This window comes from Chelmon rostratus, chromosome 18 (assembly GCF_017976325.1).
Source record: "Chelmon rostratus isolate fCheRos1 chromosome 18, fCheRos1.pri, whole genome shotgun sequence".
Classification (NCBI taxonomy): Eukaryota; Metazoa; Chordata; class Actinopteri; order Chaetodontiformes; family Chaetodontidae; genus Chelmon; species Chelmon rostratus.
The window spans coordinates 12224512-12245373 of NC_055675.1; the positions used below are offsets into that span (position 1 = coordinate 12224512).

At 42.9% G+C, this 20862-nt stretch overlaps 1 protein-coding gene across 12 annotated transcripts in view; it reads left to right on the top strand.

The window, feature by feature from the left end:
- Positions 1-3522: 3522 nt before the first annotated feature.
- Positions 3523-20862, top strand: part of epb41l2 (erythrocyte membrane protein band 4.1 like 2) — a 54254-nt gene continuing 36914 nt past the window's right edge. For 10 of the 12 annotated variants that reach the window (XM_041958844.1, XM_041958849.1, XM_041958848.1 and 7 more), the window contains exons 1-2: positions 6582-6637; positions 7313-7643. The gene's annotated coding sequence lies outside the window, so the exon portion shown is untranslated. Of the gene's footprint in view, positions 3545-5034; positions 5132-6581; positions 6638-7312; positions 7644-20862 lie in introns of those variants that run through there. The other 2 variants (XM_041958846.1, XM_041958845.1) reach the window with 2 other exon arrangements.

A 20862-nucleotide genomic window follows, 5' to 3' on the forward strand; every position in this document is an offset into this window, starting at 1 on the left:
ATGCTTTGCCTACACAGGTGTTCTCAATTACTCTGAGTAGTCAGGAAGGTACCGGGTGGAGCTACGCTGGGAGGTATGTAACATGACCAACGACTTTCAACCAATGACACATAACAGTGTAAATTGTCCCGCCTTCACGTCAATCAAGTCTGTACAGAAGAGGTCTGATGAGGCATCATAAGTGAAGGCACCTGTGAGGGTGAACTGTGAGCTTTAAAGTGACTCCTGGATTTTCACCTTAACCAGGGGCCCCGTGTCAAATTCTGATGTTTACAAAGCTCAGTTTCATGTTTTCTTCTGCTGTTTTCTTCCTCAGGTTCTCCATCATTTTAAAGGATAAGCTTACAGTATATCTTTCAAGTGAGAACATTGACTATAATGGTGATCAAAAAGCAAACACTAATAATGCAAACACTGTTGTTGTGTCATAAAACCTGTAATAAACTAAGTAGGTGAAACTTACCACGCGTGTATAAATGAATATGTGTTTCCTCTGTGTTTGGCCATGTAATAGGACTCTGGCCTCAGACAGGTCCTGGTACACCATCGGCCAACTCATGACGGTTAGGTTTTTATCAGGGTGGAGAACTGTTTACCTCAGGTGTGGATGTCTGTGGTTCAAGGAACACTTTAAGGAACTTCTCTGTCTCTGAACCGCTGCCAGTTCCCAGTAAATAAGATCCATGCTGGGATGGTGGAGGAGTCTGAATGTTGTCAGGTTATCAGGGTCGCCACGCCTCTTTGATACTGTGTGCTGTAGATACGCAGGTGAGTGATTGGTGGAGCAATAACAAGTAAGATCCTAATCACACTGCAACTCTACTGCAGTCGATGTTAAAATGCTGGTTGTGGAAGGTGCAACAATGCTTGTTACCATGGATACTGGAGGATGAGAGTCCCTCCAGTGTTTCCACTTGTGACAGGAGATCCATCAAGTTTTCTGAGATACGGGGGGCAGAGTCTGGACAGCAGGTGGTTGCTGGAAAAAGTCTGGAGAGCTGCTGCTTCAGCTTCTGAACTAAAAAAAAATTATTATGCCGTCATTATTGATAAAACTAAGTAAAACAAAAAAAAAAGCAAAACATTTTTAAAGTTTAATTTCTTCATGATTTAAAGCTCTTACAGGGACACTTTGTGACGTTTATTGCGGTCGCCCTGCAAGAATGATCAGTTCCAGTATTTAACTGGTGAGACGTGTTTCCTCTATGCACTCTTGGTATGAAATACACAAAATTCCTCACATTTTTCTGGGAAGGCTTCAGTATGACTGTGTGACTTTGTGTAGAGTGCAAAAGAATGAAAAAAACAAGACCACATCCACTGATCTGACACTTGAGGAAATTGGGGCTCTTCTCACAGGCCAATGCATTCAAATCTTTATTCTAAAATAAAGACAAACCTGATAGAAAATGTATCTTTCAGACGGAATTCATCACAAAAGCCCAAATGCTGTGAAGCTGAGGCTGAGGAGGCTTTTTCTCCCCTTCTGTCAAGTAGTGACATGACGCTCTGCTGGTGCAAAGAGGAGTTGCTGCCCTCTAGTGGTCGGTCTAGTGTTGTGCATAACAGGAAAGCTGACTGATCACAGGCTGGCTGTGAGAGCAGCACCACCACTCTCCTTCACCACTGGACAAGGCTTTTGGAGTTACATGAAAAATAGACAGAAACTGTGGAAAATAAAATGTTAATCAGTATGAACAGGTTTCATACAATATTCACCATCAAATATAACTTAAACTCATTTTCTAAATATGAATACATTAAAAAAAGAGTCTACCCTTCTCAGAAAGCCTGTGAGACAGCTTGCATGTCACAGATAATGACAATTCTCTGAGTGAAGACAACATCTTTTCAGCTCATTTGCTAGAAGACATCTGTGAAGCTCATCTGTCATTCAATGCAAACCTGTCTGTTGTGGTGCATTCAGGTACCAGGACAAGAGAACCGGACTGCCTGTGCAGCCAGTAAGACTCACAATCACAAGACTTTTAGCAGATTTTTCTGAGCTCTTGTTGCGTTTTACTTTAAGACGCTCACAACAGAGAGTTACTTTGAGTAAGTTTGTGACTGTACACATTTGCCACACTTGCACACGTGAACACATGAAACAAACATTGTGAAGTTTTTTCTCTTTTTCTTAATTCTTCAATTAAAGGGATACTCCTGTAGCACAGGCGTAGTGATGATAAAAGGGCAAATTTCTGAGTAAAGTTATTACCCCGTCCCCTTTACTGCCCCTGATAAGGTAGAGGTGTCGCCCATCGATCTCTCTCTGTAGATGTATTTCTTGCCTACTCTTCTCTCCTTACCCTCTGCCTCTCTGAGATAAAGTCTTGGTTCACCTCTAACTTCCTCAAACTTAACAGGAACAAAACAGAACTTCTTCTGGTTGGTACAAAAGCATCACTATCCAAAACTGACAGTTTCTTCCTCGATTTTGACAGCTCCACAGTGTCCCCCTCCCCTCAGGTTGAGTCTGGGTGTCATCCTCGATAGCTCACTATCTTTACACTCTCATATCAATAACATTACCCGGTCTGCCTATTTCCATTTCCACAACATCAACCGTCTCCGTCCCTCTCTCACCCCTCACACCACTGCTATCCATGATCATCACCAAGACCCCCTCCTCTCACCATATTACCCCCGTCCTTCAGCAGCTCCATTGGCTCCCGGTTAAATACAGAATCACTTTCAAAATCCTACTGTATACATTTAAGGCTATCCACAACCTCGCCCCCCCATATCTCTCTGACCTCCTCTCCATAGCCACCCCCTCTCATTCCCTCAGATCATCCTCCTCTCTCCACCTCTCTGTGCCCTCCGCCCGTCTCAGCACCATGGGGAGCAGAGCTTTCAGTCGCTCTGCTCCCGAACTCTGGAATTCACTACCGCCCGACATCAGAAACATCGATTCTCCCCCCACTTTCAAATCCAAACTGAAAACTCATCTGTTCCAGACTGCCTTCTCTCTATAACTTCACTTCTCCTTGTAGTTTGTTTTTACTTGATGGGTTTTAATTATTGTGCTTGTGTTTATCTTGTATTATTTGTGTTTTTACCCGCTCTGTAAAGTGTCCTTGAGTGTTCTGAAAGGTGCTTCTAAATAAAATGTATTATTGTTATTATTATCATTATTATCATTCTCCTCTGTACTCCATGTCTTTCTTTATCTTCCTGGCTCTGCTGTCCATCTTTTCTTGTTAATAACCTTTCTCTCTCTTCCTCTCCTCCTTAGCCGACATCTGATCCTGGAGTTTAGAGTTACCACACACCCACACCCACCCACACACACACACACACACACACACACACACACACACACACACACACACAAAGAAGTGTAAGAGGAAGAGAGGAAGAGAGAGAGGCAGAGAAGGAGGGAGCTGGTGGTTGACAAGACATAAAACAAACAGGTGTGAACTATTTGTTCTGTGTTTTGGTATTTGTTTGACTGTAGAGAGAGCGAGACGACGGGTGTCACATGAGGAAAAGCTGCATCCAGTCAGTCAGCTCGTCCCAGCCATTATCAGCTGGTTGTCAGGTAAAATACAGTGTGTTGTGCGTGTGTGTGTGTGCTGTATAAGGTCATTATGTTAGCATGTTTTTAGCGTGTGCACAAAAGCCTGTGCATGTCTTCAGGGTGGATGTGTAGATTTGTGCTTGTGTTGTTGTATCCATGCACGCTGGAGGTAAAATTTTTGAAATATGTTCAGACAATAGCACAGACATCAGCTTTGTCCACAAGATTACATTAGATAGCACTTAGGTTGCTATTGTGATGTCAGTAAGATAACAGTTTGTGTTTAATTTGTAATTTGAAGAATCTTTTTTAGGAGTTTAATCCACCGTCCTCCATGCACATGATTAACTTGACATCAGTTTGTTTATTATGAATTTAAAAACAGGCTCTGCTCAAGTAAACTGGCTAATGGTCTGTGAAGATGTGGCAGCGTCTGTGCAGAAGAGTTGTGTAATCGTACTTTAATGAAGGCCCTTATTATGGAGCGCATGCTTTGGTTACATGTTCTTTTCAATAATAAAGTTTGTAAAGTTGTCCCCCGTCTGAACGATCTGACTCTTCTCAAAAGCTTTAATAATGAGGGAAATACACGGTGTTGAGCAGGGGCGAAAGGGGACTAAGTATAAAGGTCCCTCATGTGAGGAGGGTCCATAAAGATACTAGAATGAATAATCATGGAGGCCAGGAGGCCCCATGCAGAGAGTGCTTATGCACAGGGTCTATAATTTACTGCTACGCCCCTGGAACTGCAGCGAACACCCTGTGAGCACAAGCTAAAACAGGAGGAAAATAAACAGAAAAACATTAGCACTGTGTTTCACATCAGAACAGTGCTTCAAATGAAATAACTTCAGCTACAATCAGCATGAAACAGGACAAAAACAGCAAATCACACATGAAATGCAGCTTTAAGCCACTTAATGTAAGCATGCTTTCATTCACTTGGTCCCAGCTGAGAGGACAGAGTGCAGCTTTTAACATGAGGGTGAAGGCTTCACTGGGCCATATTTTGCTGGTTTCTTTAAGCAGGGTACAGAGTTGAATGAATTTGGTGTTTCTTACATCAGGAGTGGAAGGATGAGTGGGCGATAGCTTCTTCAGATTAGGCCACAGGGTTGGCTGGACTATACTCGGTCTAGTGGGCAATGTTATGCTGTCCAGATGGCTGTGTCAGGGTAATTCTCCTCAGAAGGGCTCGCCACTAATCCTCCAGAGAATCTGTACCGGCTTGATCTCATGCCTGCATGGGAAACCGCTAACAGCTAGCCTACTGTAGCTGCCCCGCTGCAGGACACTGTGTTTCTGCCTAACCTGTGTTTATTATGGACACTGGCGCAGTGTGTTGGTGCACAGTGAGGACACTGCATGCGTGGATGGTCAGCTCTGCAAAGGAAAGGTAAAGAGAGGTGGACTGCTGCGTGCACAGAGAGGTTATTGTAGGGCAGGACAGGAGGGGAAGAGGTGGAGAGACATAACAGAGAAGAGAGAGAGCGAGGAGAGCGAGAGATACCTGACAGGTCAGGCTGATTAGGTTTAAAGTCAAGACTTTCAACTGTCTTAATCTCAGTGTGGGAACCATTTCTGCAACATGGGACCTTTGACATTCAGGTACACCTTTCTGACTTTCTTGGCTTTTTGTGTGTAATTAGAGATCTAGAAACACACGGAGGAAAATAACTGTAGTTACTTGTCTTCATTGTGACCTTATCACAGCTGTAAATGTTACATCTTGGGAATGGGTGATATAATAAACTGTCAGAGAACCGAGAAAACCATCAGAAACTTTTATAGTACACTCACTGACTCAGCACAGTCATGTTTATGTGCTTCTGTGCAGTCAAACACTGCAGGTACAAAATAACCAACCTGTACTTATTTAGCAGATTTTATTCTTTGGTGTCACAGGTTTATGATCGAAAATGGTGATAAAGTTGTTCTACCGCTCACATTTCCAGTATTAATGAAGTGAAATGACCCTCTAGGCATCCTGTATTTTTACACTGCAAAAAGCAAAATCTAAGATAACATTTTAAATCGAGGCAACGCACGCTTGTTTTTTGTCTGACAAGATGTTTCTTCTTGCCAAGCAGATTCTATGTGAGAGCATTTTAAGCTTTTTGTCCTCAATGATCTTAGTCTTAGATGTTACAACTTCTTACTGAAATTTTATTACTGGTTCTGAGTAGCTTAATGCTTGAAACTAGAATTTTCAGAATTATAAAGCTGTTTGATCAACACTGACAAGTACAACATTGATTTGTTGAAGTGAGAATTTCTTTTTATCAAAATAAATGTGCTTATTTTTAGTCTGGTTGCATGACTTGAGAGAAAACTGTGGGCCCTTTCAGTTCGGATATTTTCACTTGTTTTAAAAATCTTGGTATGTGGAATTTTCCTGTTCAGCTGGCAGATAATTTGGCTTGTTTAAAGTAACATCTCCCTGATTTTATTGCTTTTTTCTTGTTTTTGAGAGCTGGGTTTTTGCACATTTATTATGAGTCTGAGACTGATAAAGGTCCTCAGCAGGTCGCAGTCAGGTAGTGATTCAGTTTAATGGGTGGTGAGTCACAAGGGTCGAAGACTTCACGGAAAGAGGGAGGGAACTTCAATTCAACTATCCCTTTATTATTGGAATGACTAAATGTTTCCAGTGTGTGTGTGTGTGTGTGTGTGTGTGTGCATGTCCTTTCACTATCCTAACATGCAGATATTATGTCAACAAAATGAGTGTTTGTTAGAAACCAGTCTGTTTGCTGTCACGCCACAGAGGAGATCTGCTGTGTGTTGTCTTTTCCTCTTGACTGCTCTGGATACTCATGTGTAACTTTTTGCCTCACTCTCATGTGTAGCTGTAACTTAACAAACAGCCAGTAAAATCAGTGTTATCTGTGTAATGTATCTGCATGAAGTGACATCACAATCCCTTGTTGCCTTGATTTTCACATAAATCTGAGGTATGAGACTCCAGCAGATGCAGCTCATGAAATAAACATGTCCATGTGATGTGCAATGTCTGATCTTCTGTTCCTCTGCTCTCCACTCTCCTGCATTTGTGTGTGCACGCTCTGCTGGGTTCCTGGGTTTCTCTGCTGGGTCAATGCTGCTCCACTGATGGTGAGTCCACAGAGACACACACTACCTGCCTCCTGCATACTGAACTGGGACACTAATCAAGTTGCATAATGTGATAACTGACTGTGTTACAATCAAATTGCCCCTTTTCTCTCGCTAGTTAGCTCGTATTATTAATAGGTCACTCACTTTCGCTTTAGGTTGTTTGTATTATTCTACTGTACATTCATGTTGTTCATATGCGGTTGTTTATTCCACCTCTTTTGTAGATGTCAAATCTCCACGCTGCCTTACACTATAAGCCAATTACCTCAGCTTCTCTAATCTGGGTGTGGGTGCTGGTGTATACGTAAGAGGTGTGTGTGGGTGTGTGCAGTGGCAGTGGCCGTGCCTTATGTTAAACAATGACCAGAGTGTGTCCTTCGTGTGTGTGCCAGTAAGAATGAATTGAGAAGAGAAAGAACAACATACATCGACATAATTAAATAATCCAATATATTCATATTGATGCACTACCGTGTTTCTCAAAGGCTCAGTGTGCATCCGGTTGGAATGAAACTGTTTTTGAAAAGCTAAGACTGTTGGTGCGAATCAGTGATGTGGAAATGAAAAATGTGAAAAGTGGCATTGCAAGAGGAAAAAAATGTCTTGACAGGAGGTCATAGGCAGGATTTTACAAACACTACAAATATTGCAGTGATCCTATCCGTCCTCTAGAGGGAGCTACCTCGCCACACTAGCACTGCCACATCCGCATCGAACGGCCCTCCAATGCGAATGGACAGCGCGGGCGACCAATCACATCTCAAAATCTGATACAGTAGCCCTTTTAAGCCAATAGGAGATGGCCAAGAGATGTTTTTCACTGTATGGGGCGGGTCTTGGGGATGATGGACACGTCTGACTTGAGCCCCGGCCAGATTTTCGGTGTGGACTGTAGTGGAGATTTTTGGAGGCTGAGGGACGTACGTTATTTTTTGGAGGAGAACAGAAGTGAGAGGCCACGTTTGGAAAAGTTCCCCACACGCATCGTTGGAAATTACAACAGGTAACGTTTGATTTTACCACCTTTTGAATCACGTGATTTACACATTATCGACTGCGGTTGGTCCAATGCTTTTCGGGTATTTAGCATTTTCTGTAGTCGATTTTGTTGCGGTGAATATAGCTGTAGGTACTCAACCTGCACTAACGACCACCGTATCTAGACGCAGCTCTTTGAAACGGTTAAGCAAATAGCACCCTTCCCACTCAAATCCGTTATCTGGGGTTGAAATCATACCTTCGATGGCGCCTATCGTCCTCCACATTATCCCTGTTATCATCACCTAAACTACTTTCATGTCCCTGTGTGTCCCGCTTGGCTGTGTTTGATGTGGTTAGCATCAAAGCTTTCGTGGAAACGTTTAGCGCAGTCGAAACCAGCGTGGCTGACATGTTTAAAAGTCATTTTCGAACTAAATGAATAGTCTCCGCTACGTTGCCGTTGGCGGTAGTATTTCCTGGTGTAGGTGAAGCGACGTTAACGGTGATTTAACGTTGGCGGTCGGGTCTTGTAATCATGCTAGCGCAGTCGCTCCGTTTGAAACACTGTCCAAACATCCGTCTCAGTGTCTGTGGGCCGGTTCGTGTAGCTGCTTCCGACCGCGGAGGTAACAAGTAGTGGATGGTTGTTTGAAGGCATCAAGCTGTGGAGAACAGCATCTCATTTTAATCCGGTTTGGAAGTCGTGTAGCGCCGCTGCCCGTGTGTCCGCTGCCGTGTGTCAAGGCAGCGCCTCCTGCACAAGTAGCAACACACAACACGTTGTTTTACTGGTTTCAAACCATCCGTTTCACATGGTCTCATGCTGGGAAGTGATTCACAGGGATGCTTGTGAAATGCTCCGTTTGTTTGACTGAAATAAAAAAAAAATGGCTCTGATATGGTGATAAAATTAAAGATTTGACTTAGGCAGCCGAGATGTTAATAGCAGAGCATCTAACACCCGAATTAAGGGATAACAGTATGCGTGGAATGGTTCCTTCCATTAGCAATTAGTCTGTTGTGTGTCTTCTTAATAATTAAAATATAATGTGGTCAGCACCTCGCCCATTTCAGCTCTACGGAGCCAAAACTGATGCGATAAAATAGCTTCTACTCTGCCCAACATCCAGAAGAGATGCCACTCAATTTATAAACATATAAAAGAGCGAAAAAGAAGCAATTCTTTCCAATTTCAGGTTGTTTCACTTGATAAGTGTCTCAAGTGATCAGTTTAGAGCTGCAATGATTAATGGATTAGTTGTCAGCTATTAAGTTAATCGCCCGCCAATTTGGTAATCGATTAATCATTTTGAGTAATTTTTTTTAAAGAAAAAGTCAAATGTTAAATGTGAATGTTTCCTGGTTTCTTAACTCCTCTTTGACAGAAAGCTATATCTTTGGGTTGTGGACAAAACAAGACAGTCGAGGACGTCATCTTGATCGACGGTTTTCATCATTTTCTGACATTTTATTGACCAAACAACTAATCGATTAATTGACAAATGGTCACTCATTGTAACCCTGGATCGATTGGGCTGTTGTTTAATTTGTTCACGTTGGGTTGATTTTAATGGCTTAAAAGTGGATTTTAAACTCTAAAAAGTTTTGATATTCACGACACTTTCTGTTTAAACGTGTCCTACTTTCTTGTCATGCTCTTATCTGTGGACAGAACTGAGTGTCCACACAGCACACAGTCCTTTACATGTGTGTTTCCCCACACAGAGCCTTGGAAGTCATGCTTTGTTTGACAGATGGCCGGGTTCAACTAGTTCACACACAGATCGTCCGGCAGGCCGACAAACTGACAGACTGGACTGAAGTTAGATTGTGCTGACTTGTAAAAAGTCAGTGGCCACTGGCAATCATATCTATTGCATCAGCCTAATTCAATTTTGATTAATTCAGTCGGCGTCTGTGTGGTGCCACAGTCAGACGTAATGCAGTTGGCTATTTCTTCTATAGTTGTCTCTTTTTGAAGAAACATACCCGGCTTTATCAGTGTAACTAAGTCTGATATATGCCTATTGCAATTGATTGTTAGATGTGTGCTGCAACTTTCTCATGACTCAACAGCCCAGGCAGACGGTTAGAGCCACATTTAAGGGTGCTTGTTAATAGCATAGCCCTAATATTAGTCTGCCTACTCTCTCTCTCTCTCTCTCTCTCTCTCTCTCTCTCTGTGTGTGTGTGTGTGTGTGTGTGTGTGTGTGTGTGTGTGTGTGTGTGTGTGTGTGTGTGTGTGTGGCCAACTACTCATCACCTTAAGCAGCACAACTCCGCTTTGGTGCTTGCAGCCTTCTTGTCTTTTCTCCTCTGGGGCATAGGAAGGTAGGTTAGATAGAAATGGAGGGCATCAGGGCAGGGACAGACAATGTCATGGACAGAAGTAGTGTACAGGCTCCAGTATGTGTGACTTTAGAACCAGCCAGGATGTCTAATCATGCTTTATAGTGTGTCATTATAGCAATTTCATTGGATTGTTTTCGATTAATGTTGGACAATAAAATACCCTAGGCTGCCTGTGGGAGACCCCAGACCCTGTTTGACTTTGGGTAACCTTTTATTCCATTGTGATGGGTATAAGCTAGCCTACAGGCGCTCTCATGCTAAATTCTCTCCATCATGGCCTTTGTGTTCCGTGTTGGCCCATCTCTATGTTTGTTTGAAAATGGAGCGCAAGACTGTAATCTTTCTGCACAAACCTAAACCTCTCTTAGAGAAGAGTGGAAACTCAGTGGAATTGAACAAATTACATAACAGTGTCACCATCCATCCAGCCGCACAGCCCGCCAGCGACATTAACGAGAGAATGGGTTTTAGAGCTGCCCGCCCAGGCATTTTTATGGAGATGTCTGTTTTTGAAATTTCATTGTTGTGATGTTTGTCTTACTGATTTAGGCACATATCAAACAAGCAGACTTGCTACGATTTCTAGCCATACTTTCTGAGGGGTTTGTTGGCATCACAAATGTGTTCCTATTTGTTTGAGCGGAGACAAGTAATCACCCCGAAATTAACACCTCTCTGTCCATAGTCTTAGCGGCTATTGCACATCACATGCTTCACAAAGGTATTATTTTCTGCAGCGCTATTGTGTGGTATTGTGTTACAGGTGTTGTCTAGTACAGCAGCACATGAAGGTGTGCTTACGGTCAAATACAAGAAAATCCACTTCAGTATAGCTTCAAGTTTTCATGATATGCAGCCACACAGAATACTGAACATGTACTAGAACAATTACTACTTAACAAAACTTAGTGTAAGCAGGAAGGATTGTTGCTTTGCTAAGCTGTAAGGGAAATCCAGCAGTGAGCATGTCTGTCGCTCTGGTGTGCTTTTCCTGTCAGGCCCCTCTCTGTGTGTATAGTTTATCTATAATCATTGGGGGCCATGTTCATTCTCAGACTCTCAGGATGTGCAGAACAGTGGCGGCACTGTCAAACCCACTAATGAGAGAAGCCTTAATTGGTCGTTCTGGTGGGAGAATCTGCTCATTAAAGGTAGCTGGAACTAACTGTGGGTTAGCTAGAATGAGCGCAGGATTTCTTTTTTCCTCTCAGTGTAACTGTTGTTGGGCAAAAAAAAAGTGCTTCAGTATATTTTATGAAATTATGTTTTTGAATGGACTTTCAGTGGCTTGGCTTTCCTGGTGTTGCAAAATATGGAGCTGCAGCAGTGGAAATTAAAGGTCTTAGAAAAATCTGAGAAACAGCAAAACTGACAGTCGTACTGGTTGTACTTAAGAGCTGAAAAGAGGTGTGTTAATAAAGAATAGAGAATAGTCTTCTGTGTGTGTATGGCTTGCACTAAGATAAAAAGACTGATTTGTCTACTTTCTCTCCATTTTAGAACTTCTTAATAGTTTTTAACATGTTTCTGCTGCATTAGTAGAAGGAAAACACTACAAATGCACCTTCAGACTCACCCATCGTACTCAGCGTGCACTTTTTCTCTCTCTCACCTTGCGAGATGCAGAAAGACAAGCTGGAGAGACGGGGAGACAAAAATAGGAAAATGGGAAACTAGAGATGGAGCGACAAAAGCAGAAAGGAAGGACTACAGAAACAAGCGGAGAGGAAGAGAGACTGAGTGAGAGCGACAGAGAGTGTGAGAGATATTGCTTAACCATTCGGAAAGGCTATGGGAACATCCCTGTGTGTGTGTGTTTTCATCCTGACCCTGTCGGTTCAACAGGAGCAAAACACGTCACATCAGCTCAGGCACACGCATACATAGCCCCACTGTCCCTCGCTGTTTTTTGTTTGTTTGTTTTTTACGAAAGGAAGCACATACAGAGAAAACGTCATTCTGCCACAAATGTTTCTTTCTGAATAATAATCGGTTAAAAATCAAAATGCAAAGAATTCCAGTTGATTCTATGCATCGTGGATGCATGGTCACAATTGAAGGCTTTCATCTCCTCCGCGATTGTAGTGACACTGGGACAGTCACAACAATTACTAAGGTGGACGTATTCTACAGTGTGGCAGTCAGCCGTGACCGGCGGAGTATTAGCCTCTAGCTTTCAGAGCCGCTCGGCCAGCGGGCACCGCGGGACTCGCACTCACACAGAGAAGATCACAGAGGCATGGATGAATGGAAACTGTAATGCAGTGTTCAGCTTATTACCGCGACAGAGACAGAGAGGGAAGGAGGGCGGGCGAGGTGGGAGGATGAAAAGAGAGATAGAGATGTAGAGGATGTGTGTGACGGAGGGGACAGAAAGGGAGACAGAGATAAGAGGGTTAGCCAAAGTGCCCAAAAATTTAAACGTGAAAACTAGAGTGTAGAACACTGGAAAGCTGTTATTGTAGTAGCCTTTAAATTAAGATATGCTCTTATCTTAAATGCATTAGCCAAGACGCTTAATAAAGTTAAATAGAATAGTAGCAGATTAGCAGAGTCATGTTGTTTTGTTAAATAAGAGGGTCTATTAGAGGAGAATAGAAAATCCTTGTGTTGAAGGGGAACATTTTTGCACCAGAGAGGGAGAAAAAGAGGGCAAACTGCCTTCCCCAGCAAGTGTCCAGCTCTGAAAGAAGCGATAGAATAAAAAACAGAGCGAGAGTGTGGGCCTGTGGCTTTGGCGGGGGGCCAAACATAGTTAAAAACAGATTAATCAGCATAGGGTCACATTCTCACAGAGAGAGGCTGAACAGAGCATGGCACGACGGGCCAGAGCCTTCATCTTTTTAAAGGCCACGTCTCAGGGAGCCGCACGAGGAGACGTTGGCGCTGAGGTTTATATCAGCAGAAAAGTGGGTCGTATTGTGCTTTCGGTGCTGATACCTGATCTAAACATCGTTGATAGTGTGGTGACACGTCATCCACACGACTTCAGGATATCAAGCAAACTGGGAAAGATGAGATTCTTCTTTCCGTGTGATCAACGCAGGTATTTTTGCTTAGTCAGCTCGTCAGTCAGGATTTCTTAATCATCCAAGATTAAGGAAAGATATTCAAGATATTTGGCCGAGAACATAAGAGGACACTGAACACCAAAAATTGGATAATGAACCAATTAGTGACGCATGATAGTGGATTTATGCCAATATACTCATATTTTCCAAGTCGTTTTCAATCAATCATTACAAATAGCGACTTTGCTGTCTGTTTCAGACAGGTTGAAAAAGGCCCACACCAGGCATACTCAGGCTGCATGCATGTGATGAAAACGTCACGTTATCGGCCTGTCATATCTGCAGGAATGTTCATTTCTGGCACATACTGAGAGTTCATTTTAAGGCCTTTATTGGCCGACACAGATGATGCCGTCGATATTATCGTGCATCCCTTGGACCTCCTGTCCTCAAAAGCCAATTTTAAAAGCCATCCCCAAGAATTTCAACTAACAATTTTCATTATCAACTCACCTTCACGTTATTAATAGGTTAATCATTTTGTCTATGAAAAATGCCCCTTACGAATTCCAGTAGCCCAGCCTGAAGTTTTTCTACAGCTGGTTCTCTTTGACCAACAGTCCAAAGCTCAACGATGTTCAGATATAACAAGAGAATGCAAAAAGTTGCCGTCTTGCTGATTAATTTTCTGTCAATCAACTAATCATTAATCAACTCATTGTTGCAGCTATGCACATTCCAGATGTACCCATACAGCTTCAGTAAAAACAGCACTGAAGTGATATTAATATTGTTTTTTCTTCTAAAGTCTTTGCTTTAACCAAATAACTAAAATATTTGCTGCGTTCCCGGCTGATCATATTGAGAATATTGGTTTTATGGTTGTGTTTCCAAATATTTCTTATTCATTATCAGAAAACATTACCTTGAATTGAATTCTAGCCTAATTGACTTTGTAAAGTAGCTCTTCTTGGAAGGGATAGCATGTTTCAAATCTGTGTTTTACATTTTTGTGGTGAATTGTGCCTTTAAGTCTGCTGTCAGCTGATATCTGGTGAGACAAAGATTTTCTTAATTTTATTAAGTCTTTCATTCTTTCACTGATGGGTTGATGGATTCGCTCATTCATCATTTGATTAATTTAATCATTCATTCATTCATCATGTGTTGACCGTTCGTTCATTGGGGCTGTCAGGGAATGGCTTGAGAAGAGAGGAGGAGGAGGGGGAGCACAGAGGAGATGGGCTATCAGGGCAGAGCGATGAAGAGGAAGGGATGAGGGGAGGAAAAGGAAGGAAGGGAGACGAGCGTTCGGGGCAAGAACGTTGAGAGGGAGTGCAGACGAGCTAACTTGTTTTCATTAGTAGTGAAGTTTGTAAAACATTTTGGAAGGAGTGTAAAGGAGGAGATTTAGACAGAAAGTGATGTCAATAGACACTGTTTCCCAGCTCCCACAGGTCAAAAATACACGTGGGCAGGGAGTGAGCTGAGACAAAGGGAGGTCCGGGGGGGTGTAGTCATCTTTGTATTATATCTCTTGATCTTTGTAAAACTCGGAAAGATGTATGAATATTCCTCAGTCGCTCAGAGACAGATACAAAAACATGATTGTACGGATGTTTTGCACTCTGGTCATTTCCTGTTTTTACGTTGACAGGTTCCTGATAAGAGACACACATTAGCGAGACGTATGCACGGCTAAAAATGAGCACCGAAGATAGGCTAAAGATGGAGGGATGGGAGATTAACAGAGTGAAACAGGAGAAGGGTTTGGAGTTGCCCCCTTTGCCTCACTTCCTGTTTCCTGGTTATGGGTCAGAGGTCAGTGGTCTGGGATTAACTGATACCAGGCGCCTAAATAATCTGTCTGGTCATGTCATTCAGTGACGGTTGTTACAACGTATTTCACACAATGACGTGCTTGCCCGGACTGTAAAGGCAGCATGTCCTCACAGTAATGGAGAAAACAGGATGAGGTTCTGAAAAGGAGGACATCTTATGGTGTTAACAAGGGAAATGTCTAATTTTAGAGTTAGGGTTTAAGGTTAGAGTTAGAAAATTAATGGCCAGTAGCTCTGAGTCCGTGTGTGTGCTTTACATTTTCACTATTGCATCTTTGCAGACAAAGGGCCACTGAAGCTTGTTACCTGATGCTTTATATTCAGGGATGATGATATGACCTAAAATTTATATCCCAATATTAGCAAAAAAAAAACAACAAAACAAAATTTTATTTTAAAATGCTAAAAATTATAGGTTGTAAGTTTGAAATCGGTAAAATGATTTGCGCTCACATAGATTCCAAGACTTTCCCAGTCGTTGTGGGGACATTTCCATCAAGTTAATCAACTTGGTCTTCACTTCATCAGATGGTGGGAGTAGACGAAGGCTTTTGTGTTGTTCTTGCAGCCAACAACAGATATTGGCACGTGCTGCTTGTAATGTTACTTTGCACTCTCCCACACACTGCCCACCCCTATCAGGTACTCAGGTGAGTACCAGGGGAGGGTGTTTGGTAGCTTGACTAACCTGTTTGTTAGCAATAGCTTTTGCCACATTCGTGTGCTTCATACTGTTCTTGTTTATCAAATGATGAATGATTGAAATTCTTGTTGACTGTCTAATCAACACTTGTTGGTCCACACATATCTACTTCCAGCTCCGTGCCAGAGGCGTAGGATGTTATTCCCTTCATGTGCATCAACTTGCCACACAAGGCAGATGTAGTAATGACCCTTGATGCCCATGAAGTCACTTGTTTGCCAGAGCACCTGTTGTTACCACCCTCTATGGGATGTGCCTCGCCATAGTAACACCACACCCACTGCTGCTCAGGGGACAGACCGCATCGAGCTGTGCGTCGTTCCACCGCGGGTTTCGCCATATTTTCTTTTTCTTTCAGTCACTTGCGCCCCCCCACCCCCCCGCTTTCTTCCTCTCTTCTTTTCACTCCCTCTCACACATGCAGTAAACTGTACCTCCTCTCATGTGCACTCGTGTGACCCACCCATACTTTCGCTCTTTGTCCCTCACACATGCGATATGCACACACACACACACACACACACACACACACACACATACACACAGTCACAGTCACTCGCACATTCACACAGACAGGCCACTCGCGCCTGACTGCTTTAATCGCTGAATAGGGGAGTTTAGCAGCTAACAATAGTAGTTATGAGCTGACCCATTATTCTCACTCACACACAGAAAGAGAGAGAGAGAGACTGGAACATAGGGTTCATAAAATGTATGTAGATTTGATTTAATGTTAGTAATACATTTTTTTTCTTACATCAGCAGCATTTTTTATTATATTTTCACCATTCAACATTTCCCATTTCTTGCCAATAATTGCTTGAATATTCTGTACTTTGCATTTATAGACAAGTACCAATAATGCTAAGTAATGGTAATACGGTGTAACAGTAAAGCATTGCATCCATACATTATCATTAAGTCTTAGTGGTAAAGGACACGCTATTACAGTTAAGGAACCTGCAGTATTATTACTTAGTTATAGTAGCATTGAGCTGAATAGAGTGTGTTGGTGTAAAACTCAAAGGTTTTACTGCCATATATTTTTGCAGCTGACAATAGCAGTTATGAGCTGACAGTAATGATACGGTAACAAAAGTAATGACATAGGATCTGTCAGTTAAACACACCTTATGAGCTGACCATTCATTTGCTTAACTCAAACTGGAGGCAGCAAAGAGCCACCAGGGAGAGTTTGTGTCAGTGCGTGTGTTCTTTGAGAGCAGTGAGGTGTTGATCAGGTGTAGCTGGAAGTGGAGGAGACACGCAGAGGAGAGTAAGATGAAGGGATGAATGGATAGACAGACAGGCAGGCAGACAGACACACAAACATACACGGGGATTATCCCTTGTGTAATCCTCAGTTTGAGGGTTAGAGTGCAGCGTAAAGGGACAGGCATGTTCCAAATTTTCACACCGGCAAACCTGTGTGTGTGTGAATGTGTGCGTGTGTGTAGGTATCAGTGTGTGACTGACAACACAAACCCACAGCGAGCATGTTTATCAGTGATTCTCTGTGTGTGTTTACATGTGTTTCAGAATCCGTTTACGTATGCGTGCGTAGCTGTGTGTCTGTCGTATCTGTGTGTGTATGCATGTGTCATTGCGTGACAGATGGACAGATCGTACAAGAGAACAGCACAGATTAGGATTCTGTGCTCTTGTGTGTGCATGTGTGGGGTTATTTCAAAACCAAACTGGGGCTCAGTTACTGTCAGCTGTTAGGCTGTGATGGAATAGTTCGAAAAGCTGTTAGCTTGTTGCGCCAGTGTTCAGCATTTTGGGATGTCCCGGTGCGATCTGCTGGATTGGATTTTTAATTCATTAGTCTCAGCTGTATGATGGCCAATTGATTTCCAATGCCTTGTTTATTGGAACCCATTGAACTCTATGTACACCAGCTGTCACCAGCTTTGTAGCTCAGTTGAACCTCCACCACAGCTTTCGATCAAGCGAATTGTGGAGTGACCACAAACAAACTGCAATTAGTGATATCCAGATTGACAGCAAGCAGTGCAGCTGTAGGGAAAAACTGGTTGTTTTGGGTCTATTTCAACAAAGTTGTGCAGGTAGACTTGACCTCTGAAGTGCTGCTGTTTAATACAGTTTGCAGCTTTTGTAGCGAGCACAGATATTTATGCTTTATTCTGAACCACGCTAATGCTGTGGCTCAAAGGCTGGCAGTGCTGGTCTGTTGACCTGACTGAAATATCTAACCAACCATCTGGTTGCTTGCCTCTGACTTTTCCTCTAGCACCACCATGATGTTGACATGCTAAACTGAAGTTGTAATAAATGAAGCCTTATTTATCATAATTAATATTATACATCTTATCCAGAGGGGTGTGTGTGTGTGTGTGTGTGTGTGTGTGTGTGTGTGTGTGTGTGTGTGTGTGTGTGTGTGTGTGTGTGTGTGTGTGTGTGTGTGTGTGTGTGTGTGTGTGTGTGTGTGTGAGAGAGAGAGAGAGACAGACATGAGGTTGAAAGCAGCTGGTTCTGACAGCTAATACACACTGCTGTTACACTAATCCAAACTGCACAGCACCCAACACAGACACACGTGTACACACACACACACACACACACACACACACACACACATCTCTGGATAAGATGTATAATGTTATGATGTAATAACACCTGTTACTACTTTCACATACAGGCTGTGTAGCCTGGCTCCAGACCTCTGAATCACTTCCCACATTGCAGATCTTATCAAGCCACTCAGAGGGTTCTGTTGCTCTCTCTTTAACTGCTGTTTTCTCAGTTGGAAAAACAACCAAACCAATCAGAGCCTTTAGGTGGGACTGATGTCAGGAATTTCATGTAACCGTACAAGAGGCTGAATCTAAACAAGTAGGATGTCCTTTCTGTTCTCTGCCCATTGGCTTTGGGGATAGTTTATCTCTGATACATTGTGAAATGGGTTGGAAGGATGCAGCGATCATAATATTTCCTCTCCTGATTGCTTTGATGGAGGATCAAGTAAGAGAAGCTGAGAAGCCTCTCTACATCAATAAAAGATTGTGTCTTGAAATTCACAGTGACAACTTTCTCCATCCACAGGTTGCAATCAGTTGAGAGCAGATCTCAGCCAGGTGTATCTTAGGACGTGTGACAGCTGTTGATCACTTGCAGCCCCTACTAGACACTTAAGAGGAGTCAGCACACGATGGCAATATAAAGTGATTTTAAAAACTGTGAATCAGCACAACCATGAGAAGACCTTGAGCAGTCATAAATGTGCACAAACATATTAGGCTGGTCAGTCCAGCAGTATGGGAAATTACCCACAGGCACATACATGATCCCCTCCTGGCTTAGGCGTGGCAGAGATACCGTGATTAAACAGCTCAACACAACATGTAACAAGTGGTACTAGCAGCCAGTGTCTGGTTTGAGAGTGACAGAGCGGATGGACACAGGATCATTAGTATCATTTGTAGAGCTGCTGCAAGCCAAGCACCATTTTCAGGTGGGTGTGGTGCATCAGCAAGGGTGAGAGTGTGGAGGGGAAAGTAGCTCCTGCAGTTCCTGTAGGTCCAGCATGTAATATCTGCTGTAAACCTGATGTGGTTTGAAATGGGTTTATGCACGGTTATAATCTCTTTTGTCACTTTTATGCTTGTCCACTAATCTGTATTTTTGCTGTGGTAATCTCTTGTCTCAATGGGGATTTATAGTTGTAGTCCATGAATGTCGTTGCCATGGAAACCAGCCCCCCCCCCCCCCAAGTCTGCACCTTGGAGTTGGGGTGGGCGGTTATATACATGTTTTTTTTTAATAGAAGTGAAAGAACACACATGGGAAAATCAGTGAAACCTGTGAGTTAAATCTGCCTTTTCTCCTCATTTCTTGACTTTTACACTCACTCCTGTTTCTGTCCGTCATAAAATTTTATCTCTCAGCCACAGGTCAGGTCAGGAAGTTGTTGCTATGACAGCAACCCCTAAAATCCAGACAGACAGCAATAAAGTTGTAAGTGGGAGAGCCGTAGCTCTTGCGTTTGTGACAGTGCGAAGGGTAAAAACAGCAACGCTTTGAATGTGGAAATGAGGATATGGGCTCATTTGAGCAATCTGGTCAGTAAAAGTGTTTATAAAAGTCAGCAGTGCTCTCACCACAGGGATTTTTAGCCAGTATAGAAAAATCTCGTGGGCGGAGTATCTCCCCTGGTGTTATTGTCTGAGAGGTCTCTGGTTGTTAATTTGGTAATGTTTTCATTCCTTAGTATGGAATATGTAATCGCAAAATCCTGCAGGCCAAGAGCGTGATGTAATGGCTCAGTGTTGAAGAGATTCTCAGAGGGATTGTGGATTGTTCATGCTAGTTTGCATTAGTAATCTGGCACCGTAGTCATGCACAGTTGTGGTGTGTCTCTCTCCTCTCGCCTTTCTCCATCCATCTTTCACCCCTCTCCATCGCCCTCACTTCCTCCAGTACTCCTTTTGCCTCTGCTCCTCGCCTCTCTTTCACACACTCTTCTTCAGCGTCTCCACCCCCACCCTCCCTGTCCTCTCTCGCTTTCTGCCCTTGTTTCTCTGAGCGATAGTCTCGAGGGAAGCAGGCGCGCAGCTCCGAGGGAGGATGGAGGAGAGAAAATGGCAATGACGGTATTGTAGGGCAGGCATTTGCTAAAGAGGTGGGGAAACGAAAGTGGAGGAAAGAAAGACGAGCGGAAGGATATAGGCAAAGTAAGAAGTAAAAAGAAGAGACAAAAGGAGAGAAGTTGCAGTGAAAAACAACAACAGAAGCAACGATAGGTAAGGCCATGAGTGTTATGCATCAGTTCATTAACCATTCATTCACCCATTCATTTGGAAAACACAAACTAACACAACAGGTGGTGGAAGGATGGATTTAGTGTCTTGTGTATTGCATCATAACGCCTGGAGGTGCTGTCCAATCCGTAGGGGTCGTAGAAGTAAATCTTTCATCTTTGCCGCGACAGTCATGTGCAGCAGCTGCTCATCGAATACTTACAGCCGGTGCAATTTGTGTCAAGAAAACATCATTCTCTAATCTGATTGAGTCAAGCAAATAATAAGATTAAAAAATACTTAGTAAAACCAAAATAAATACTGATAAGCCGCTTTCAACAGCATGTAGCCAGCAAGTATGTAAGCTTTTAGATAACGATAAGATGAGGAAATGAGTGGAGATATACGAAGAGAGTGTTAGAAAGAAAGAGCTGAATCACAAAAACATCCACCCCTCTTAAAAGCATGTGTACAAAAACAGTAACGACTTGTTTTATTCAACTGGCAGGACTAGCGCAGGCTTTTCTCTTGCCTAATTGGACAACTGGGTTACTTGATCGCTGCTAATTGCCTG